The sequence below is a fragment of the Pan paniscus genome, chromosome 10 (genome assembly GCF_029289425.2).
Source record: "Pan paniscus chromosome 10, NHGRI_mPanPan1-v2.0_pri, whole genome shotgun sequence".
Lineage (NCBI taxonomy): Eukaryota > Metazoa > Chordata > Mammalia > Primates > Hominidae > Pan > Pan paniscus.
The window spans coordinates 104,905,484-104,931,804 of record NC_073259.2 but is presented as its reverse complement, the minus strand read 5'-3'; the positions used below and the strand labels follow the sequence as shown (position 1 = coordinate 104,931,804).

At 40.3% G+C, this 26,321-nt stretch overlaps 1 protein-coding gene across 1 annotated transcript in view; it reads right to left on the bottom strand.

Moving 5' to 3' along the window:
• Window positions 1-26,321, bottom strand: part of CFAP54 (cilia and flagella associated protein 54) — a 397,088-nt gene that overhangs the window by 17,088 nt on the left and 353,679 nt on the right. The window lies entirely within an intron of this gene.

Sequence of the window (26,321 nt, the reverse complement as noted above, 5' to 3'; positions counted from 1 at the left end):
TTCTGTTCCATTGGTCTATGTGCCTGTTTTTGTACCAGTGCCATGCTGTTGTGGTTACTGTAGTCTCGTAGTGTAGTTTGAAGTCAAGTAACATAATGCCTCTAGTTTTGTTCTTTTTGCTTAAGATTGCCTTGGCTATTTAGGCTGTTTTTTGGTTCCATAATTTTAGTTCCATTAATTTTAAAATAGTTTTTTCTAGTTCTGTGAAGAATGTTGTTGGTAGTTTGATAAGAATAGCATTGAATCTGTAAATTGCTCTGGACAGTATGGCCATTTTAATGATATTGATTCTTCATTTCAATGAGCATGGGATGCTTTTCCATTTGTTTGTGTCTTCCCTGATTTCTTTGAGCAGTGTTCCAGAATTCTCATTGCAGGGATCTTTCACCTCCATGATTAGCTGTATTCCTAGGTATTTTATTCTTTTTGTGGCAATTGTGAATAGTATTGCCTTTCCAACACTATACAAACCCTGAAAGATAACCTAGGCAATACAAAGCTGGACATGGGAATGAGCAAAGGTCTCATGACAAAGACACTAAAAACAATCACAACAAAAGCAAAAATTGGCAAGTGGGATCTAATTAAACTTAGGAGCTTCTGTGTAGCAAAAGAAACTATAAGAGTATACAGACAACCTAGAGAATGGGAGACAATATTTACAAACTATGCATCTGACGAATGTCTAATATCCAGCATCTATGAGGAACTGAAACCAAATTTACAAGAGAAAAACAATCCCACTAAAAAACGGGCAAAGGATATGAACAGACACTTCAAAAGAAGACATAAATGCACCCAAGAAGAATATGAGTAAAAGCGCAATATCACTGATCATTAGAGAAATGCAAATCAAAACCACAATGAGATACCATCTCACACCTGTTATAATAAACAGTCAAAAAATAACAGATGCTAGTAAGGTTGCAGAGAAAAAGGGAACATTATACACTGTTGGTGGGAGTGTAACTTAGTTCAACCATTGTGGAAAGCAGTATGGTGATTCCTCAAAGAGCTAAAAGTGGAACTATCATTAGACCCAGTAATCCCATTACTGATTATATACCCAGAGAAATACAAATCGTTCTACCATTAAGACTTCAGACATGTGCACACAAGTGTTCATTGCAACACTATTCACAATAGCAAAGACATGTGTATTGGTCCGTTTTCATACAGCTATAAAGACCTGCCTGAGACTGGGTGATTTGTAAGAAAAGAGGTTTAATTGACTCACAGTTCCACATGGCTGGGGAGGACTCAGGAAACTTATAATTATGGCAGAAAGCAAAGGGAAAGCAAGCACCCTCTTCGCGGGGTGGGAGGAAAGAGAAAACAAAGGAGGAAGAGCCACTTTTAAACTATCAGATCTCATGAGAACTCACTATCACAAGAACAGCATGGGGAAAACCACTCCCATTATCCAATCACCTCCCACCAGGTCCCTCCTTGACACATGGGAATTACAATTTGAGATGAGATTTGGGTAGAGACACAGAGCCAAATCATATCAACATGGAATCAACCTAAATGCCCATCAATGACAGATTGGATAAAGAAAATGTGGTACATATACACCATGGAATACTATGCAGCCATAAAAGAAGAACGTGATCATGTCTTTTGTGGAATATGGATGAAGCTAGAGGCTATTAGCCTCAGCAAACTAACGCAGGAACAGAAAACCAAATACCACATTTTCACTTATAAGTGGAAGCTAAATTATGAGAACTTATGGACACAAAGAAGGAAATAACAGACACCAGGGTCTACTTGAGGGTAGAAGGTGGGAGGAGGCAGAGGAACAGAAAAGATAACTACTGGGTACTGGGTTTGATAAGGTTTGGCTGTGTCCCCACTCAAATCTCATCTTGAACTGTAGCTCCCATAATCCCCATGTGTCACGGGAGGGACCCAGTGGGAGGTAATTGAATCATGGGGACAGCTACCTCCATGCTGTTCTTGTGATAGTGAGTTCTCATGAGATCTGATGGTTTTATAAGGGGCTTTTCCCTCACCTCACTCTGCACTTCTCCTTGCTGCTGCCATGTGCAGAAGGATGTGTTTGCTTCCCCTCGCACCATGGTTGTAAGTTTCCTGAGGCCTCCCCAGTCCTGCAGAACTGTGAGTATATTAAACCTCTATTCTTTACAAATTACCCAGTATCAGGTATGTCTTTATTAGCAGTGTGAGAACAGACTAATACAGTAAGTTGGTAACAGAAGTTGGGTACTGTTGTAAAGATACCTGAAAATGTGGAAATGACTTTGGAAGTGAGTAACAGGCAGAGGTTGGGACAGTTTGGAGGGCTCAGAAGAGGACAGGAAAATATGGAAAAGTTAGGAACTTCCTAGAGACTTAGAGGGCTCAGAAGACAGGAAGATGTGAGAAAGTTTGTAAGTTCCTAGAGACTTGTTGAATGGCTTTGACCAAAATGCTGATAGTGATATGGACAATAAAGTCCAGGATGAGGTGGTCTCAGATGGAGATGAGGGACTTGTTGGGAACTGGAGCAAAGGTGTCTCTTGTTATGCTTTAGCAAAGAGACTGGCGGCCTTTTGCCCCTGACCTCCCTAGAGATCTGTGGAACTCTGAACTTCAGAGAGATAATTAAGGGTATCTGGCAAAAGAAATTTCTAAGCAGCAAAGTGTTCAAGAGGAAGCAGAGCATAAAAGTTTGGAAAATTTGCAGCCTGACAACACAATAGAAAAGAAAAACTCATTTTCTGGGGAGAAATTCAAGCCTGCTGCATAAATTTGCATAAGTAAAAAGGAGCCAAATGTTAATCACCAAGACAATGGAGAAAACATCACAATTTATGCTCCAGGGCAAGTCAGAGACCTTCGGGGCAGGCCCAGGGTCTAGGAGGGAAAAATGGTTTCAGGGGCCGGGTCCAGGATGGCCCCTCCTGTGTGCAGCCTAGGGACTTGGGGTCCTGCCTCCCAGTTGCTCCAGCCATGGCTAAAAGGGTCCACGGTACAGCTCAGGCCATGGCATCAGAGAGTGAAAGCCCCAAGCCTTGGCAGCTTCCACGTGGTGTTGAGCCTGTGGGTGCACAGAACTAAAGAACTGAGGTTTGGGAACCTCCACCTAGATTTCAGAGGATATATGGAAATGCCTGGATGTCTAGGCAGAAGTATGTCGCAGACAGGGCCCTCACGGAGAACCTCTGCTAGGGCAGTACAGAAAAAAATGTAGGGTCAGAGCTCCCATACAGAGTCCCACTGGGGCACTGCCTAGTGGAACTGTGAGAAGAAGGCCACCACCCTCCAGACCCCAGAATGGTAGATCCACTGACGGCTTGCACTGTGCACCTGGAAAAGCCACAGACACTCAACACCAGCGCATGAAAGCAGCCAAGAGGGGGGCTATACCCTGCAAACGCACAGGGGCAGAGCTGCCCAAGGCTGTGGGGGCCCACCTCTTGCATCAGCAAGCCCTGGGTGTGTGACATGGAGTCAAAGGAGATCATTTTGGAACTTTAAGGTTTAATGACTGCCCTTTTGGATTTTGGACTTGCATGGGGCCTGTAGCCCCTTTATTTTGGCCAATTTCTCCCATTTGGAATGGGTGTATTTATCCAGTGTCTGTACCCCCATTGTATCTAGGAAGTAACTAACCTTCTTTTGATTTTACAGGTTTATAGGTGGAAGGGACTTGCCTTGTCTCAGATGAGACTTTGGAGTTGGACTTTTGAGTTAATGCTGGAATGAATTAAGACTTTGGAGGACTGTTAGATGGCCTGATTGTGTTTTGAATTGTGAGGACATGAGATTTGGGAGGGGCCAGGGGCAGAATGAAATGGTTTGGCTGTGTCCCCACCCAAATTTCATCTTGAACTATAGTTCCCATATTCCCCATGTGTCGTGAGAGGGACCTGGTGGGAGGTAATCTAATCATGGGGGCAGTTACCATCATACTGTTCTTGTAATAGTGAGTGAGTTTTCGTGAGATCTGATGGTTTTATCAGGGCCTTTTCCCCAACTTCACTGCACACTTCTCCTTGCTGCCCCCATGTGAAGAAGGACATGTTTGCTGCCCCTTCTGCCATGATTGTAAATCTCCTGTGGCCAACCTGGTTCTGCAGAACTGTGATTCAATTAAACCTCTTTCCTTTACAAATTATCCAGTCTTAGATATGTCTTTATTTAGAACATACTAATACAGGCTTAATTCCTCAGTGATAAAATAATCTGTACAACAAAGCCCCAAGACATGAGTTTACCTATGTAACAAACCTTCACGTGTATTCTGAACCTAAAATAAAAGTTAAAAAAAAGACATTATAATAGTTCCTATATCATCTTGCTACAAGGATTAAATGAGTTTATTCAAATAAAACATAGAATGGTACCTGGCATACAATGATGACTCAATAAAGGCTACATATGATTATCATTATTGAACACATCCTTTTAAATGGCTACCTAACATAAATACTTCATGGACTGGCTGTATCCTGATTTATACAATCATTCCCTATAGAGGTTTTTTCTAGTTTTTATACATGCTTGCTTATTTATATATATTCTTGTATACAAATGCTTTCAATTTTTGTACTACTGATTCTCTAAAGTTGTTTTTTAGTCATATGCCATTTACCTTTTACACCTTAACATTTATTGCCAGAATTACTTTCCAAATATGTTGGGGCAATTATCATTTCCTCAATATATGAGGGTTTCCCTACACTCAAGGTAATATATTAGAAAATGTTACACATCTTTGTTGTTGTTGTTGTTGTTTTGCTATTTCGCTACTATTTTTTATTCAGAAAAATACAAGAAACATTTTGGCAAGCTAATGTTAACTGGTTTATTAATATGTTGAAATTATATGTGTTTACCATGATTATTATGGTTGTATCTCTTTGCTACTTAACTGCACTAAATAGTCCACCTGTTTTATAGTAATGAATTATCTCATGTCTGACTTAATCCTTTTAGCAGATAATCAAGGTAGGAAACAAAGAAATAATAATTAGCATTAATATATTTGTATTTTCTTTTGTGCTCTATTGCTTTCATTGTGGAATAATTTCCATGTTAAAGATAGGAATGGCTTTTTTAAAAAAATAAAGTGGCTACGTTAATTTTACTTAACATTAGGGTTATCTTCACGACATAATTTATATACTAGATACAAATAGAGCATTTTGGTATCTGACCTTGTCATTGAGCCTCCAGAGACAAGTGGTCATTTGTCAAAGGATGAAGATTAATTGCTTAGTTTATTTATGGAGGCCACGAGTGAAAGCAACAGATTAGAAAGATAAAATAAAGCAGTTGTCACCCAGGAGTTATTAATCCTTGTTGGTTCTCAGGAGAACATGAACTACCCTAAAATGTCAGAACCGACTCTTGTGTTATTATGCCTTCCTTTCTAGACATTCCAGGCATTTTAAGCCTGTTGGTAGACAAGTCAGATGCTTCAAACTTTAGTTATTTCTATCATGCTAAAATACAGTGTTCTATATTTTCCTCTTGCCAAACACAATTCTTTTAAGTAAAAAGTAAAAATTCTTTTAAGTAAAAATTCTTCTGATTGAATTATAACATGTAGACATAAAAGGAGAAGTCATAAATGTGCAACTTGCATATACACTTTTTTTCAAAATGAATATATTCATGTAATCATCACCCAGGTCAAGAAATAGAACATGGTCAGCACTCAAGGAGTCTCCCTGGTGCTCCCTCCTAGTCACTGACCAGGTGTGTGTATATATATGTCTTTGTTTTTACTGCATATGAATAGAATCTTGCGATATGTAATCTTTCCTGTCTGGCTTTTTTGAGTTTCATCCATGTTGTTGAATGAAGCAATAGTTTGTTCATTCTTATTGATACGTAGTTTTCATTGTATGAATGTAACACAATTTATTCATTTTTCCAGTTGATGGCCAGTTGAGTTACTTCCAATTTTTTGGTGTTATGAATAAAAATATCTTTTGATGCATATATGTCACATTTCTATTAGGCATATACACCAGGTACATGTATATTCCTCTTTAAGCTGATATCTAAAAATAATTGGATATCTAAAAATAATGTACCTCAACAATTTTCTAATTTATATTTTCCACCAGCTCCAGTTATTCCACATCTTCACAAACTCTGACAATTTCTGTTTAAAACAGTGGCTGTTCCGGTATGTGTTGCATGTGTCATATACCACCGTACTATGTTTTTAATGTCACATCCCTGAAAACTAGTAACACTGAACTTAAGTATAGGACTCTGTTGAAGTACAGGTCTTTGGTCCAATTTATATTGAGGTGTCTTTTTCTCATTCATATATACAGGAATTCTTAATATAATCTAGAAACAGGTCCTTCGTTGGGGTATATATAAAAATTTCTCCCACTCTGTGGCTTGCCATTTTGCCCTCTTTATGGTATCTTAAAATATAGTCCAATCCATCAGTCTTTTCTTTATGATTGGTACTTTCAAAAGTGCATCCTATTTATGAAAGCTTTGCTAACACCAAGGTCATGAAGATAATCTCTTATTATTTCCTCTAGCTTTATTGTTTTATCTTCCACATTTATTGCCACAATCAATTTGGAATTCACTTTGTATATTCTGTAAAGTAAGGGTTGAGGTGCATTATTTTTAGATATCCAATTGACCCAACTCATTTATTGAAAAGATGAGTTACCTCTATCATAAATCATGGGATTGCATATGTATGGATCTCTTGCTGGACTTATTATATATAAATACAACAGAGAGTCCAGATAGATGAAGAGAGAGCATTTCTATTCTATAAATATATAGAGACTATCTATCTACCTACCTACCTACCTATCCTCTCTATTTATCTATACTTACAGCAATCTCATGCAGTGTTACTGTAGCTCTTTAATGAGATTTGATAGGTAGAAGTTTAAGTCCCTCCACTTTGTTCCTTTTAGATGGTCTTAGCTATTCTAGGTCCTTTGTATGTCCATGTGAATTTTCTGGTACTACTATAAATGAGAGTTTAATTTTTTTAAATTTCTGATTATTGCTTCTGTTATATAGAAATAAAATTTATATTTCCAGTGATAGTACAGACAGCAACTTTGCTAAATTCACTTATTCATTCTAAGAGTTTTTCTGAAGACTATTTTGGGTTTTCTATGTCTGTGAATAATGAAAGCTTTCTTTCTTTCTTTCCCATACCTACAACTGTTAAAAATTCTTCCTTTATTTCACAGGCTAAGAACTCCCATACAATGTTAATTAGAAGTGATGATAAGGCATTATTAACATATGACTAGTTGATTTTACAATTCAGGAGACAGGAAGGTTTTTTAAATGAATAGTATAGAAAAGTTGTCTGTTATTAAAACTACATCCTTATCTTTACTTATATCCTGTGCTATTTTTGTTAAATTTATTCCTAGGCATTTTATAATTTTGCCACTATTTTTAAAATTTCCATTTTAAATTATTATTCCTAGAAGAAAGAAATTATTAATTTTTATATCCAGCCACTTTATCAGATTCTCTTAGTTCTAATCATTTCTAAAAACGCTTGGGTTTGGGTTTTAAAATGATAGTATTTACAAATAAATATAAGTTTGCCTGTTATTTCTTAATATTTATGTTTACAGATTTTATTCTCTTGCCTTATTACAAGAGCTAAAACTTTCAAAATAATCTGGATTCACAGAGGAGATAATGAGCTTTATTATTTGGAAAAACTGCTACTTAAATTAGGAATAGAGTTAGAATTAGGAAACCACCTAAATATGGTCAGGATACATTTATGAAGCAAACATTTTACTAAATATTAAAAATTAAAAAGCCACTACCTTCAAAATCATGAAGACAAGTTTTTAAAATGTTAAGTTAGGTGAAAATGTAAATTTATTTCATAGTCAAAGCACATCAATGTCATAAATATTAAGTGAACCTGAATGTGCTTTAGAAAGTCAGAGTTATACCTTCTCCCCAGAGAGTTCAAGATTCTAAAAAAAAATAAAATTTACATAATTTCAAATAAAATGATAGCATTAAAAGGTAAAGTATTTCTTTCAGGACCTGTATTAAAGTGAGCCCACAAAACTTTTTACAAAGTGATATGGTTTTTACACTGATATGGTTTGGCTCTGTGTCCCCACCCAAATCTCATCTCAAATTGTAATCACCACCTGTCAAGGGAGGGACCTGGTGGGAGGTGATTGGATCACGGGGGTGGTTTCCTCCATGCTGTTCTTCTGATAGTGAGGGAGTTCTCAAGAGATCTGATTGCTCGATAAGTGTCTGGCATTTCCCCTGCTTGCTCTCTCTCTTGCCTGCTGCCATGCTCTCTCTCTTGCTTGCTTCCCCTTTGCCTTGCACCATGATTGTAAGTTTCCTGAGGCCTCCCCAGCCATGCAGAACTGTGAGTCAATTAAACCTCCCTTCTTTACAAATTACCCAGTTTCAGATAGTATCTTTATAGCAGTGTGAGAATGAACTAATATACACACCCATGAGACCTAGAGACTTTAAGGGACTTGCCCAAGGTCTCTCAGCTATCTAGTATCAGAGCCAGGATCCACACCTAGGAAGACAGGCTCTCAGAACATGTCCCTCTCCAATCTGCAGCACTGCCACTCCCCTACCTGACAACTATGCTCTGAGTTCCCTCCCGCGATGTCTGTCAACCATTGGCAAGTCCAAGGCTCTCCATGAAACGCTCCTGCTTCGTGCAGCCTCTCCCACTCCCCTGAATCAGACTCCTGCTCCGCCCTTGGCTCAGTGCTATTTTTTTTTTTTAAGACAGAGTCTCACTCTCTGGAGTGCAATGGTGTGATCTCCACTCACTGCAACCTCCACCTCCTGGGAGACCATTGTCCTGCCTCAGCCTCATGCCCGGCTACTTTTTTTTTTTTTTTTTAGTAGAGACAGGGTATCACCATGTTGGCCAGGCTAGTCTTGAACTCCTCACCTCAAGTGATCTGCCCGCCTCGGCCTCCCAAAGTGCTGGGATTACAGGCGTGAGCCACCGTGCCCGGCTATGCTCTCTTGGCATGTTTTTCCAGCTCAGCTTTTGGAAATTTTACAGACGACTCTAGGGCTGCCAAAGGGAATTAGAAATCTTTTATGTTTGCTTGCTTGTTGTAAATATCTTTGAGTCCAAATTGCCCAGGAAAGGGTACCAAGGTTCCATTCCCTAGGTCAGGAAAGGCTTTGTGGAGATGAGGGAATAAAACAGACTGGCAGATAAAAGACTGTGAATTAGTTAGTTCAACTAGGTTACACTTGAAGGAGCTATTTGAAAGAAATGGTGATGATTTTGTCTGCCTAGAGAGGATGAAAGTCTGAAATAGTAAGAAGAAGGGAAAGGAAATTAATCAAGTGGGGGCATACTGAAGGGGGTTCATTAAAATCTGGCCTGAATTGAACTTGTCTGGGAAAGTTTTGAAAGCCATTACAGAGTTAAAGGTTATTTGCCAATGCTTTATCTTATATGAGTTTCTGCATGATTACTACATTCTATCATAATAAAAATTTTATTACTTGTGCTTTTGTGTTCCAACAATTTTCCTTAATCAAAAGGAAAATCATGTAGTCTTCAAAGAATCTACGATTTTTCTCAATCCAATTAGATTTTGTTGAGCACCTACTCTGAGGCCTCTTCCTTCTCTCTGCACACTGTCAGTTACCTTTTCATCAATTCTAAGTGTTCCATGACCAAAAGAATAGAGGTGGAGGAGCCAAATTCTTACTAATCAATTAGGCATGCCTATTCTTTTAATTGATAAGTGGGATATTGAACAATTGAGAGACTTGTGATATGGATGGATTTAACTTTGCCTCCTTTCAAAAACCTTAAAGCACAGGGAGCAAGAGCCATGAAAAAAAACTTTAATAGCTTAAAGCAAATAGTATTTTCATCCAGCATTCTCACATATGAGTTTCTCCACCATGTTTTCTATTTTTTCTTAATACATCACTTTTCTCTGAAGTTAATGATTTATTGGATTTTTTTCTAGACTGGGGAAAAACATGCATACTAAAGTAGAAAGGATAATACGACACGAGCTTACTTAAGAATCAATATCATGAATGACTGGTGATCCATCTCATAAAGGTTCCAGATGAGAGGGACCTAGATATATTTGCTTTCACTGTACTTTATACGATTAAGAAAATCCCAATACCAGCAATAATAATTATTCTCCCCAATCTAACAGGAATAGCATCCAACTCTCAGGAAGGTAACAGGGCTTTTCCACAGCTCTGCCAAACCATAGAAATTTCACACTTTGTGAAGAAAGAGATTATCTTTTCATCACCCTAACTTTTGTGTTAATAAAACTTTAAATACGACAAAAAAGGGGTTTTTTAAACATAATATGAGATCAAATGGTTATATTGGTGAGACAGTAGAAATCTTTTTTTTTTTCTTGAGACGGAGTCTTGTTCTGTTGCCAGGCTGGAGTGCAGTGGTGCGGTCTCAGATCACTGCAACCTCCACCTCCCAGGTTCAAGTGATTCTTCCTGCCACAACCTCCCAAGCAGCTGGGACTACAGGCACATGCCACCACACCCAGCTAATTTTTGTATTTTTAGTAGAGATGGGGTTTCACCATGTTGGCCAGGATGGTCTCGATCTCTTGACCTCGTGATCCACCTGCCTTGGCCTCCCAAAGTGCTGGGATTACAGGCGTGAGCCACTGCGCCCAGCCAGTAGAAATCTTTTAATATTAAATATTAAATAAATAACATTATTTTGGTTGGGCACGGTGGCTCACGCCTGTAACGCATTTTGGAAGGTTGAGGCAGGCGGATCATTTGAGGTAAGGAGTTCAAGACCAGTCTGGCCAACATGGTGAAACGGTCTCTACTAAAAATACAAAAATTAGTCAGGTGTGGTGGTGCATGCCTGTAATGCCAACTACTCGGGAGGCTAAGGCAGGAGAATCACTCAAACCTGGGAGGTAGAGGTCACAGTGAGCCAAGATTGTGCCATTGTACTACAGCCTGGGCAACAGAGCAAGACACCGTCTCAAAAACAAAACGAAACAAAACAAAAATAACATTATTGTAAAAGGCATTTTGCAGAGAATAAGAAAATTGGAAATTAGAAGATGTAGGAGAGAAAGCATTTGTGCAGAGAATTGGTTCAAATGTTACATTGTCTAAGAATAGAAGAATAGATTATTCTTGAATCACCATCACCATCACTACCATTGTCATTGTCACTTTACAACGACAGAGCCACAGCTGTGCCTGGCATTTCCTTGAGCTCTAGAGCAGAATGTACCTATTAATAAAGGACAGTTCTTGCTTAGACACATCATCCCACATGCACAGACAACCAAACATTGCAGCCAAATCCAAAACATTTCAACAACATGAGGGGTTCTGTCTCCCTTCTCACATCTAAGTGGATGTTTTGAACAGTGGCCTCTTTATTGGAATGCATAAGAAGCACCTCCATGAGACAGGATATATTGCAGGAAACTGCAGCCACTGAAATATATGTTTAAAAATCAATTTCAAGTTATGTTTATTGTTTAGAGTTGTGGTACAATAAAAAATAAACATTTGGTCTTTGTCCTGGGTTCCTGGCACAGAGCTCCTAAAACAGTTGGAACTGACCATCTTTTATATACTAAGGGGCAGGGGGAGTGATTAAACCCAATCACCAATAGCTGATGATTTAATCAATCATACCCATGTAATAAAACTTCCATAAAAACACATAAGGATGGGTTCTGGGGAGCTTCCGGGATGGTGCACAAGTAGAGCACAGGGAGGGAGGGGAGCTCACCAGGAGAGTGCTGGGAGGGAGGGCAGCTCACCAGGAGAGTGCTGGGAGGGAGGGCAGCTCACCAGGAGAGTGCTGGGAGGGAGGGCGGCTCACTGGGAGAGGGCATGGCTGCTTCTTGCCCCTTCCCTGTGCTCTGCCCTATGCATCTCTTTTATCTGGGGTTCCTGTATCCTTTATAAATTGGTTATCATAAATAAAGCACTTCCCTGTGTTCTGTCAGCTGTTCTATCATATTACTGAATCTGAGGGGAGGGTCCTGGCAACTCCTAAATATCTAGTTGGGCAGAAGTGTGGGCATTCTGGGAACCCCATTTGCAGCTGGCATCTGAAGTGAGGGAAGTCTTACAGGACTGAGCCCTTAACTGTGGGGTCTGTGCAAACTCTGGGTAGTTAGTATCAGAATTGAATGGAATCATTGGACACCCAGTTGGTGTCAGAAAATCATAGAATTGCTTGGTGTCAGGAAAAGCTGCACAACTGTCATACCTGGTATTATGCAAACCAGGGCAGTGCTCAGCTAGAGAATACCTTTGGGGTCACTGGTGCCTTTCCCTCCTTGGCACCCAGTCTGCACGCACAGCCCTTCATACCCTATTCCAGGCTCAGCCAAGGCACCACTTGATGAAAAGTGATAGAGTTGACAGTATCACCTCCACCATGGGCATGTGCTCTTTATAGGGAACTATTTAAGAAAACCATTCTATACGACCAAAGGAGACCCTTAAGAAAATAGTGAAAGTTTAGGCCGTACATATTCAGACTTACTCTGACTGCTCAAGACTCCAAGGCCTAGAGAAAAAAGCCTTTGAAATCTGACACCCTACTGTGTAGAAAGAACAGCAGCTCTCTTTCCCCAGGAAAGAATTTTTCAACCTGTAAAGAGCTAATAAAGGGTCCCAAACAGGGAACACTCACTCTAAACTATCAAAAGCTCCAATTAGAGCAGGAAGCATGAGTTACACAACCAACAACTCTACAATAACCTGCACAGGGTGTAGAGGCCTGATGCAAGTTCAGGGCCAGTGGTTCAGGGCTCATAACTGGGGGCTGGAAGGAAAAGTGGAAGGAAGTGGTTTCTTGGACGAAGTATTTAAGAGAAATGGCTACATTCAATGTGTTAAAAACTGAATGTCTATTCCTCATTCTCTGTGATTAGATGTGATTAATTATATCTTTACCTTTATTTTCAGGGAATGGTTTTAAAACTTTGCTAAGACCTTATTTTTATACTCTGAGAAAATAGTTTCTGTGAGAAACGAAGCCTGAGTTTTTTGACTGGATATAGACCAGGGTCTGGCTCATGGAGTTTTATTTCGTTCATAAATTAACTGTTATGATGGAGGTCAAAAGAGAATGTGACTGAACTATGGGTCATGTTGTATAATGTATTTTTCATCCTAAGTGGGTGACACGTGTATGTTTCCCCTTCCTTCTACATTAAAGAGAAACCTTAAGCCAGGAAGCATGTTTCTTAGTTCCTTTAGACTCTTCTAATTCCAATAAATAGAGATTATGTATTCATCACCAGTCAGGGATCTTCATTTTCTATTTTTTGAGTTCATTGTTGGGAAGCCGACTCTGACATGGAACTTAGCTGTCAGAAAGTTTATTAGGATTAGGGAATACCCTTGAGATCACAAGCCATGGGGAAAGGGAAGGAAGCAGTTAGGCAGAGGGAGAAGCTGGGCTGCAATGCAGTCACAGTAAAGGGCTCTGCCAACCCCATGGGGGAATTTTGAGGCTGGGGTGGCCCTTCAGAGTGGTCCTGAATTGTGGTGGTGGTGGGGTTGGGTCTTTGTACTCCCACATCAACCAGTAATTGGATGTGGGCTTCCCTCCAGAAAGAGTTTATGTCCTTCAGTTGAAAGAAGTTGCTAGAGAGGGTTGAGAGTTGAGGGCTGTCAGCCATCACATTCCCGGAGCTGAGAAAACGAAGTTTTCAATCCTGAAGGGGAGGTTTGGGTGGCTCAATGCAGGAGCCACGACAGGCATGAAGATTTAATTTAGTGGTTATACTACCAATAAACAAATAGCAATATGGCTACATGCATACTACTATATAACCAATACAAGCTGTGAGAGATTTAAAGTAATAACTAAGAACTCATACCAAATTTCCAGATGTTTCTTTTCTGGGTCATGGTAAAATAAGCCTAATACATTTCCAGCATCACTTACATTAATCTATTACTTGATTACCCTTAGGAATACTCCATGCTCTAGAATGTAAGAAAAACTAGAGATTAAAGAGGAGTAAAAATTAGATTCAAAAATAATATCTTCCTGTAAACTTAAATATGAAGAAATTCAATAATTCTACTTGAATTCTAACTTTACTTGAGAAGTTCTGTATGGAAGCTCTAGAACTTTCCATAACATTTCCAAAAGTTGAAGCTAGAAAAGCATGGGTGTCCAGAGAGCACTGAGCCAAGGGAAGGAGCAGGAAATTGAGTCAGGTGGGAGAGGGAGAGGCTGCACAGAGCAGGGGCGTTTCATACAGAACCTTGGACTTGCCAGTGGTTGACAGACACGGTGAGAAGGAGCTTAGAGCATAGTTGGGAGCTGGGGGAGTGCCCAGCCAGGTGTGGATCCTGGCTCTGACACTAACTAGCTGAGAGACTTTGGGCAACTCTTCAGGCCTCAATTTCTCACATGTAAAAAAAGGATGATAATAGTATCTATCTTAACTAGAAAAAGGAATTTGAAGCCACAGGCTGAACTTCAGAATGTACTTATGTATTCATTTCCTACTGCTGCTGTAACAAATTTACCACAAATTTAGTGGCTTACAACAACATGAATTTATTCTCTTATAGCCCTGTAGGTTGGAAATCTGAAATCATTTCCCTGGGCTAAAGTCAAGGTGTCAGCCGGGCTGGTTCCTTCTGGAGGCTCTAAGGGGAGAATCTATTTATTTGCCTTATTCAGCTTCTAGAGGCTGCCTGTATTTCTTAACTTGCACCCCTTTCTTCACCTTCATGGCTCATCACTCCTGTCTCTGCTTCCGTCATCACATGGCCGTCTCCTCTTCTGGTGTCAAATCTCCCTCTAGCTCCCTCTCATAAGGATACTTGTGATGACATTTAGAGATCACCTGGATCATCTGCCCCTCTCCCCATCCTTAACTTAATCACATCTGCAAAGTCCCTTTTGGCATATAAGGTAACAGATTCTGGGGGTTAGGATGTGGACCACTGTGGAGCGCCATTGTTCAACCTACCACAACATGTCTGAAATGCAATGGTTTAGTCAATAAAAATATAATATTTGTATCACATTTGCTCCAAAGAGCTTTGGTAGTTGAAGTTATTGAGTTATTTCTATTTAAAAATTCATGGCATGCCTGCAAATGCCTATTGTGCCAAAAATTATTAGGTTCACTAAAGTATATACTTGCACCTTTACAATGCTCTAATCACATCCTTGTGTGTTAGATTGAGACTGATAGGGTATAAGCAAAAATTCTGACAGCTACTCCAGGCAGCCTCTTAGAAATGTTCACCCTAATTTATTGTCCAAATTAGGATTTTTTACAGAGTAAAAGGAATTTATGTATTTATGAATCACAACTGTAACTCGACACATGTAAATTGTGATTGTGCCCGGCAAACTGGGATGTATGGTCACTCTATGTAAAAATATCCGGTAAAATCCTCTACCCCTCTTTTCTCCTGCAGTGGTTTCCTTAGAGGTCATGCAGTGCAGACAGCACAGTTACAAGTTGAAGGAGAGTCACCCAACTCTCATTGGACTTTGCATGAGAAAGAAACAACCCTTTATTGCCACTGAGATTTGGTGCTTATTTGTTAGCACAGCAGAACCTACTCTATCCCAACTACAACTTACGCACTGGCAAGCTTGTTCTATCCTCACTGTATTTCTGAAAAGGGGGAAATTCCATTACAGTAAAGGTTTAGTTCCATTAAACGTCAGGGATTGGAATCTCAGCAGCAAAGTTATAGCAAGAAATGGTATTACTGGCAACCTCATAACTGGGTTCCCTCCTGAAGGGCTCTGTGGACTCTGCCTGTGGGTTTTTGACCTGCGGTATAGAAATGAAAAAGCCAGAGTCCTAACAATACTTGGCATTTCTTGATGCTTTTTTATGAAGGAGCTCACTGGGCCTAACTTCTAGCAACTAGGAATGGGAGGCTCTTTTTTAGAACAAAGGCTTTATAAAGAATATGAACTAAAGTTTGCATTTTGTTCCTGGGACTTCGTTGCCTAGAATCAAAGCATGACAGGCTTTGTTAGCAGCTCCCACTGCAGTAGCAAACCAGAGGACAGACCTTGTGCCTCCAGTGGAAAGAAATCCTGCTCATGCTGACTTCTTTATTCACATCAGTATACATCACTAGCAGCTGCAAACTGTTCTTATAAGGCAGCCAACAGTAACTGGCAATTTCTTATAGCAACTCTAGTAAAATCTATAACTTACAAAGAAATTGCACATAAATTATTTCATTTAACTCTTTTTAGTATTTCTAACTCGAACAATTAGCCTTTATCAGTTAATATTAATAAGATGATGTAGAGAAGCAAAGGGCAAGAAAAAAGTAGTAGGAAGGAGAGAAGAGGAAAAAGGAGGAAGGGTAGTAGTAGGCAGAAGAGGAGCACTTTTGCTGAGTGCCACTGAACATTCACTATTTACTGTGTGCTAGATACCGCACAAAGCACTTTGGGCTAATGATAATTCTGTTGCCAAAATAAAATGTGATAATATTCTTAATTTTTTTTTGTTCATCAAAAGGATAGTTTAATGGCTCTCCACAGAATTTAGCTGAATGAAAAAGGCCAATCTCAAAATGTTACATACTATAAAATTCCTTTTATGCAACATTCTTGAAATGACAAAACTGCCAATATGGAGAACAGATTGGTGGTTGCCAGGAGTTAAGGAGGGGGTGGAATTACTAAAGGACAACAGAGGGGATCCTTGCTGTGATGGAAATGTTCTCTATCCTGATTGTATCACTGTCAATATTTGGGTGTGATATGCAGCAGTTTTGCAAGATGTTACCATTGGAAGAAACTGAGTAAAGGATACACAGTAACTGTATTATTTCTTGTGACTGCATGTGAATCTCTACAATTATCTCAAAATAAATAGTTTAATTTAAAAAGGATGGTTGAAAGATAATATCAAGAATATATATATTATCTGCCACAAATACTTACCAAAAAAAGACACATATTAAAATGGTCATTTACTCTTTGAAATTTACAAACATTTAGATAGGCTAAGTAAGAGTTACTAATGAAGGGAGTTGTTAAAGGTCAAATGAACAAATGATTCATTTCACATTATTTTAAGGCTGGAAAAATAAAGATGACCACAATGTATTGAATGCTTACCACTGGTATTGTACTGGCACTATACTAAATGTGTTAAATATTGCTTCTAATGTAATCCTATCGGAGAAATAGCTTTCACCAATTTATAGATAAGGAAGTGACACCTAGGGAAATAACTTGTCCAAGGTCATACAACCAATAGGTGGCGGAACCAAGAATCAAACTATGTTTTTGTCAACCGAGATACATTGCTTCAGAGACCTTCGACGAATCTAGTTGACCTGAGGTCTTTCAGGACTAATGACTTGTTCGCAAGGCGAAACTGGGACTAGAACGTGTGCTAAGTGCTCTTCCTAACATATTATGCTACCACAAGTGGTTGAGAAAAGGACATAATGGCATTAGCAGCTTAAGATATAGGTGGAATAGATGCAAAAATCTCAAATGCCTAATGCCCAAAGACAACAAGGGAAATGGGTAAATTCATACCTGCTTCTTCTTTATTTATTTAAATTTAAAAACATCTGTCAGGAGACTTTCCAAAGGTTTGCCAATTGACTCAGCTCTATGAGGCAAAAATTAAACATCCTCCTAAGATGAAAATATAATTCCATTGCTAAAGGTCTAGTTTTCTAACCAAGGTGAAACTTTTTGGTAAACTGAATGAAGGAAAGGAAACTAAACATTGAACTTGATTTCCAGCAAAATAGAAAGCAATGAACAGATTTGCTAATGATTCCCCTGTCTCTCACCTGCTGTGAGCATACACAAAATGACTAAACTTCAGGAAAGTGCAGTTGTATCCAGAATGAGGCCAGACTTGGTTTATCAAGGAGTGCATATACTTCTCATCACGTTCACAGTAAATACACAGTATCAGGTTCATCATGATATCTCAGTTTAAATTATATCCAAGTATTATACCCCCAAATTGCACATCTAACAAAAGTGGAACTGCTACTTTGAGCACGGATAACACAAAGGCTCCAGGTTCCTTGATGAAGGACAGCATATTTCACCTTGACACCTTTGCTGGCAAATCTCTGAGAGATGAGAGTTTTGGAAATGCTATAAACAGCTTAGCCTTTTCTTAGCATTTTGAAGAGCACATTAATAGCCTGGCCTTTTCTTAAGGGCTTTCTTTTTCCCTTAGCCAAATTTGACAGTTAGAAGTGAACAGTAAGTGGATGGAATCAAAGTCAGTGCTGTGTTTTAAAAGTAGTGTGGAATGGATGTCATCTGGCATTGTCTTCAAAAGACTATAAGAATATTAAGTGGATGTCTCATGAACTTACATACAAAGGATACTCTTCACTTGAGGACAGAATGATAATGTCTCACAGAAGAAAGATGTAATTATAGATGCCCATAAAATTTATTCAGACATGTCTTGGTTTGTAAAAAAAAAAAAAAAAGAAACAGAGAAAAGAAAGAAAGTCTGTAGCTCTCAACCAAAGGAAGTATATTAGTATAATTAATTTTTAAATAATTAGTAAATACCTACTACAGAATATGTAGAATCTTGTAAATGACAGTTTAGAGAGTACTGTCATTACTACCATTTGGGAAATCTTGTTTCAAAGAAATCAAGGATCATACAGTAATGTAATAAAATTTGCCAATGGATATTAAATAGCCTAGCACCATCCTCTAGGATTTTACATGCTAAAAAAAGTGAAGTGGAAGCTCTTCCACATCAATAGGGTACATGCAAGCAAGTCCCATCCAGTACCCAGAAAAACTGCATAGATTATTTCAAAGGTTGCTTTGAGAATCCACCTCGTTTATCCTCTACCGTGTGGGTCTAAACACACTCAAAATTGCCTAAGCAGGTTCCTAAGAACAGCCTCTGCTCAGAGGAGGAAAATACCTAGTTTTATTGGATGTCATGGTAGATGGCATTTTCCCCAAATGGCTGCAACAATAGTTCCCAAACCACATTCCCTTCTTAAAAGTTGACTTCAAGCCCTCCAGTGAAGGAGTAGGTCTATGTCCAACCTTGAATCAGAGTGGATTCTGCACTACTGAGGAAGAGTCATTATGTGATTTTAAGGCTAGGGCATGGATGGTGATAGAGCATCTACTTCGTTCTCTTGTGAGGCTCACTCTTGAAACCCTACTACCATGTTGTGAGGAGGCCCAACCAGCCACAGAGAGAGGTCACAAGTTATGTTCCAGACCATGGCCCAAGTCTGTTCTCAGTCCCCAGCCAACAACCAACAGCTGCTGGCTGACAACCAGCATCAAGCACCAGACTACATGAGCCTTCAGCAATTCCAGCCCCCAGCAGTTGAATCATCCCCAACTTTCTAGTTTTCTCAGCCAAACTACCTCATGTCCCAGGTATCTTGGAGCAGAAATAACTTACTCCACTATGCCCTTCCCAATAAGTAACCCACAGAATCCTTGACCTAATAAAATGGTGGTTGTTTTATGCCACTAAGTTTGGGGTGCTTTGTTACATAACTAAAGTAACAGGGACAGATGGGAATGGGAAGATGCGTGGTTGAAAGCGATGTATGCAGCCATTCCTTGCACTTGCATTATTGCAGCCCTCTTTCATGAGTATACTCAGAGGCTTCCTTCTACACTTTGTGTTGTTCTTCTGCTACAGCCACTCCTTAGGGAATTAAATCTACTTGTAAGGGTCTCATTCCAAGTGAAATCGGATAGCTCTTAAATGAGAGTAATAGTAACTAACTATTTTGCTTACATTGTGGCAGGCACTGTTCTAAGAGTTTTACATGGATTAACTCATTTAATCCACACAATGACCTTGTAAAGTAAGTACTATTTTCATTCTTATTTTACAAACAGAGAGATCAAAGCATTGAGATTAAACAAGTTGCCTAAGATTATACGACTAGAAAATAGAGCTGAGCTGGGATTTGGAGCCAGGCAACTAGACTCTCCAGAGTCTGTCCACTAACCACTACACATACTGCTTCACAAATCCGGGTTCTAACTCTCTCTCAGAGACATATTAATCTAGCCCCTCCATTTGAATGAGCAAGAATCTTCAGACTGAAAAGGCTCAACAGAGCCATCTTAATATACTGACAATGGTTAACAACAGGCTCTGGAGTCTGCCCGACTTGGCTATGACAGTTACCAGCTGTGTGGCTTTGGGCAAGTCTTGTCACCTGGCCCACTTCATTCTCCCCATCTTTGTGCAAAACAATCATCCATTTTAAACACAAAACCATTGTCTTTGTATGTAAGCAAAAGACACATCCCTTCCTTCTAGACTGTCAGGCTTTTGGGGTCAAGGACTCTGTCTTTCCCATCTGATATGGTTAGGCTTTGTGTTCCCACCCAAATCTCATCTTGAATCATAATCCCTAGGCATTGAGGGAGGAATCTAGTGGGAGGTGATCAGATCATAGGGGCTGTTTCCCTCATGCCCTTCTTGTGATAGTGAGTGAGTTCTCATGAGATGTCACAGTTTTATAAGCAGCTCTTCCCCCCTCACTTTTTTTTCTCTCTCTCTCCTGCCACATGTAAGACATGCCTGCTTCCCCTTCTGCCATGATTGTAAGTTTCTTGAGGCCTCCCCAGCCATGTGGAACTGTGAGTCAATTAAACCTTTTTTCTTTATAAATTACCCAGTCTCGGGCAGTTCTTTATAGCAGTATTAAAATGGACTAATACATCATCTCTGATTCCTCCAGTGAGTCCAGCCCAGTGCCTTGTACTTAGCTGCAGCTTGTAAACTGAGTTGACTTTTTTTTTTTCTAACTTCTCTCTTACTTTGTCTTTGCATCAAGGGCTTTTAGGATTTGTCTCATTCTCTTCATCCCCCTGAGCAAAACCATAAATTATACCCTACTGAGCCTACTGCCAAAGCTAAGGCTTATTTTCCGCTTCGTCTTCCAAAGGTCTTCCTAATCAGCGGAAAATGCTTTCATAAATGCCCTGATCATGTGTGTATCTTTCTAAGGATATTCTATTACTTTCCAATCCTTTTCCAAAGCAATTAAAATTTGTAATTATGGGCCATAAGAGCACCCACTAACTTAACTTCATAGAGGGAACTAGTGAACCCTTCTAAAAAGATATCAGAAGTGTATCACCTTCAGAGAAATGGTGAGAGAATGCTAGAAGAACCATGGAGTGCTGCTTAATTCTCAGGCCTCTTTTCCCAACCCTGTACTGTAATTGCTTCTGTCATTGTCTGTCTCCCCCACTAATCTGTGGGCCCTCTTGAAAGCAGGAACTCTGGCTTTTACTTCTGTACCCCAGGACCTAGCCCAATGGCTGGTACAAAGGTGGCACTTCACAAATGTTTACTGTACAAATAACTGAAATCAATGGCTTCGAAATCACTGTTAATGGCAGGACTAGAACTGCAGCCCAGGGCTATCTCTAGAAGATGTATCATGAGTCATTCCTGCATTTAACAAACTTTTTTTGAACATTTGTTGGGGACTAAACACTGGGCAAAGTACTGAGAATAAAACATAGCAAGACTCAATCTTATTGTATAAGACCCAACCTGCACTTATACAGGAGACAAATATGCAACCACAACATAATAACACATTTATTTTGATAAAAACTATTAAGTACAAAGTTATAAACCATGGGCTGGAGAGGAAATTGATGAAAAGAAAACTGTTTGAGTTAGGTTGAAATGGACTGGATGTGTTATTACTCATTTTTACATGATAACTCAGTACCAGATAAGATGCTAGCATTGCAGAGCAATCACTGCAGCTGACAGGCAGGAGTCATAGGGGCTATGAGGGGTGATAAGATATAGGTAGTCACATGATAGAATCAATATATGAGACACAAAATTAAAGGTGCAAATGCCTAAATAAAGTATGTTAACTTACTAGAATAAGAATTATTTTAGTAACCAGCATGTGGTTATCAATATCTGATCATAAACATATCAAAAATTATACTTTTGGGCTGGCACAGTGGCTCATACCTGTAATCCCAGTGCTTTGGGGGAATAAGATGGGAGGATCATTTGAGACCAAGAGTGGGAGACCAGCCTGGGCAACACGATGGGACCTCATTGGTATAAAATAAAATAGCTGGGCATGGTGGCATGTGCCTATAGTCCTAGCTAATCAGAAGACTGAGGCAGGAGAATTGCTTGAGCCTAGGAGTTTAAAGTTAAAGGGAGCTATAATCACACCACTGCACTCTAGCCTGGATGACAGAGATCTTGTCTGTAAAAAACAAAACAAAACAAAACAAAAAACATAATTTAAAAAATCGGAAATAAGAAACTATAAACGTACTAAATTCAACCATACAAAATGGAATGCACATTAATAATGTACTTGATAATGTAGTGTAAATCAATAGAATTTAACCATTATTAAGGATTTTTAGATTAAATTCAAAAAGAAAACATATTGCATAGACTAATTTATGTTCAACAGGAGCTTGAGAAAAAATGGAGATATTACACTGTAGTGATGTTTTTCAGAGTAAAGGAGAGGCATTTTTTATTACAGCATAGATTCTTAGCTGCTCCTTTCCACCTCAGCCTCTTTTGTGCTGTCAGCTGTCCTGCTAGTAATCTCACCTCCACGTGCCTCTGCTCTCCTCTTGCACCTACCCAATAAAATAACATGTTCTATTGGCATTTTTAACTCCATTCCTACACTGAGAAAGCTAAGTGTAGTTAAAGAAAGATCAAAAGCCAGGAAGCCTAGTGCCCCAACCAATTTATGACTTTTACATTTCAATGTGGCCCTCAATCCTTATATTTTCCCTGGATCAGCTTCCTCACCCATCACACTCAATGACTATGAAATTCAAGATCTTTATCTCTCTGAAGACCATTCCCTCAGCCCGCTGCCTGACTTCAACAGTAGATAAACTTGCCTCTAGTTCACTGAATAACTTAAAACCACTGGGTGAACTCCCCAGCTTCTCCTGCCCTTTTGTTACAAACTTACATCTTTTTCCACCTTGATCTGCCATTCAGAGACCTAAAAAAAGAAATGTTTTTCCTCTGCTTCCAGTCAACTATCCTACTTGTGCTGTGGCTATCTTTCTGTTCCCTACCATGTCACTTAGGGCTCTGCTCCATCCTTTGTCCTTCTCTCCCCTAGACAGGTAATTTCTACCTGTCCTAGTTCTTTTCCCTTATGACTGCTGCTATCCTAATGATGGCAGCAGCCACTCCAGATCGCCTACCACTGCCATCACACCAGCTGCAGCAGGGAGGCACATGGCTGGGGCTGCACACTCCATGGAGCCAGTGGGAGCCCCACACTCCCAGGGATAGCTGCAGCTGCCCAAACCAGGGCTGTAGACCTGGGCCTCCCACTTCATGGAACAGGCAGGATCCCCACTCCAACCTCCACCCCACTAGCACACCTGCAGCTGCCCAAACTGCAGCTGTAAACTCAGGTATCCCTACATTCTTGGGGGCCCAGGAAGTCTTGGAAGTGCCTGCTCCCACTGCCTGGCTTCTCCTTGCTGTTGGCACCTGCTCCAATCACAGAGCAAAGTCGGGGCCAAGCCTGCATGTAATGAATGGCAGCAGGAGGCAGACAGGTTCCTGGGCAGAAGGGGGCAGGTCCCTGGCAAGGTCTCACTTTCAGGCCAGGGAGGGCCTGAAGGCTGAGGGCTGGGTTGCCAGTACCATTGACCAGAGTGGGGACTTGTGGTGCCTTTTCCGGGCCCATCCTTGGCCACCTATGGACCAATTGGCATTCATTCCTTCCCTCTGAGGCCCATAAAAGCCCTGGGTTCAGCCAGGGCAGAGTAGACGATGGGACAACCAGGTGCAGAGAGGAGCTACCCTCTCTGCTGATAGCAGGAGACGTCAGGATTACCAACAGCAGAGAGAAGCTACCCACTCTAGGGCCTCTTCTCTGCTGAGAGCTTCAGAGACCTGCAGAGATGTTGGGACTACCTGCTGCAAAGAGGAGTAACCCACTCCAGGGCCTATTCTCTGCTGAGAGCTGCAAACATCAGACCAACCTGCCTACAGAGAGGAGCAACCCACTCCAGAGCCTCCTCTCTGCTGAGAGTTGCAGAGACGACAGGACAACCTGCCTGCAAAGAAGAGCTTCCCACTCCAGGGTCTCCTCTCTGCTAGGAGCTAAACACTCATTGGGACACCCTGGCTGCAGAAAGGAGCTACCTGCTGCAGGTCTCCTGTGAGCTGTTCTATTGCTCAATAAAGCTCCTCTTCATCTTGCTCACCCTCCACTTGTCTGTGTACCTCATTCTTCCTAGTCGTAGGATAAGAACTCAGGGCTACCAAATGGCAGGGCTAAAAAAGCTGTAACACAAACAAGGCTGAAACATGACCTTTGCTTGCAATGTTGCAGGAGAAAAGAAGGAGAGAAGAGCTGCGGCCCTTCTGGGACCCCAGGCCTGGAAGATCCCCAAGCCAAGGCTGTTACTTCTTCTTTGAGATCCTGCAGTTCCTGGCATCTCCAGGCTTCTGGGCACCACTGTGTTCCCCACTGCCAACCAAGGAAGCTGCTTCTGGTTCGCCTGGTCCAGCTGCAGCCTTGCAGAGAGCTGGCGCCCATGCCAGCACCTAGAGCTGCCTGCCACACTGCAGCAGCCAGCATGTCTGACTGCACAGTGGCCACACCCCATGCTTGCTCAAACACTCCTTGCTGCTCCACACCTGATTTGCCCTTGGCAGGCATGGGATCCAGGTCAGTAGCGTGAGCCAAGCGCAGCCTGCCATTGGGCAGAACAAGCCCAGTGGGCCTGAGCAAAACTCGGGCAAAGGCACCACTAGCCTGAGGTTTCAGGCCAGAAAACCGATACCCCAAAGATCCCATAACACTAACAGCCTCCCTTGACCGCTAATATCCTAACGCCCTCCCATGACTGTGTCTCTCTCTAGCTGTTTTCTTACCCTCTCAAATCTTCTTAAAGACTAATCTACCCTTTCAACCTTCACTTTCTCACCCCTACTTTCTCACCCCTTATTTACTCCTCAACTCCCTGCAGTGTCTGCTCCCACTATTCTAGTAAAACACCTACTGAGTGTAGTCTAGTTAGAAGTGTAGAGTTAAGCAGACCCATATTTGACTCCTGCCTTCTACTTTTATCAAGCTGTGAGACCTTGCACATTCTGCTAAATTTTCCTATGTATCAGTGTCCTCATCTCTAAAACAAGGATAATAATGGTAACCAACGTCATAGGGCTCTTGTCATATTAAATATTTAAAATATTAAATTATTTAAAATAATGTCTGCACATGCCATGTGCTCAATAAGTATTTAATATTAACTATTAATATTACTACTAGCAGTAGAAATATTTGCATTTTCATGACTATTATCATTATTGTTTATCAGGCACTATGCTAGGTCTGGCTAAAAATCTTGAACTAAAAAAGAAAATCCTACCAAACTCAAGCAGCCAAGAAAAACTGCTTTGCAATCTCCTTATATAATATATCTGATATCTTGACCTAGGATAACCTTTTCCACTTTCAAATCATGATCTGCTCCTAGGAACCTCCTGTCCATACTGATTCTGTATGACTCTAGTTCGTTCAAATCACACACACACACACACACACACACACACACACACACACACACACGTACGCATGTATAATTGATTAGGCAAATTTATCTGTATCACGTGAACCAATATGAAACTATTTCATTTTGCTAACTACAGGAACCTTAATCTACACTGCCTTTGCAGCAACAAAATATCTATACCAATGTTCTATACGTAGCTGGTGGTCAATAATTACTGACAGATGGGAGATTCTATTAAAGAACTTAGCCCATTCCATGGTCAGTCACCATGAGAACAAGAATATTTTTAGCATCATGTTTGAATCCTACCTGACAACTTAGAAACTGCAACAATTTGAACCTACACAGGCAATTAAAAATTCTTTTTATTGCTGCCTCACCAGAAATCATATGTAATGGTTATTGACATTCCATGATTAATCACTAAGAAGGAAAGCATGGGGCACTTGTTCCCTTCCTTCATCTTTCTGCTATTCTCAGTTTCTTTTTGTCACAAGCTGTGCATGTCAATATTTATTTTAATTAGGAAGAGGTAACATAGGCAAAGGTAATTTGTAATAGGTGTGTTCAGTAAGGAACCAAATTGCACAGCAAGATCTCCTGCTAGTGACAAAAACAGCTTCACGAAGGCATGTAATTTCATTTGCCTAACCATTTACTATCCCAGTACTGTTGGTGAGTCTTATTTTCAGTGGAAGTTAGCTGGAAGCCATCTTCCATCTTGATGGGCAGCGCTTTCACCACTAGGATCTCATGTTGGGATCTTGCAATATAGACCTAA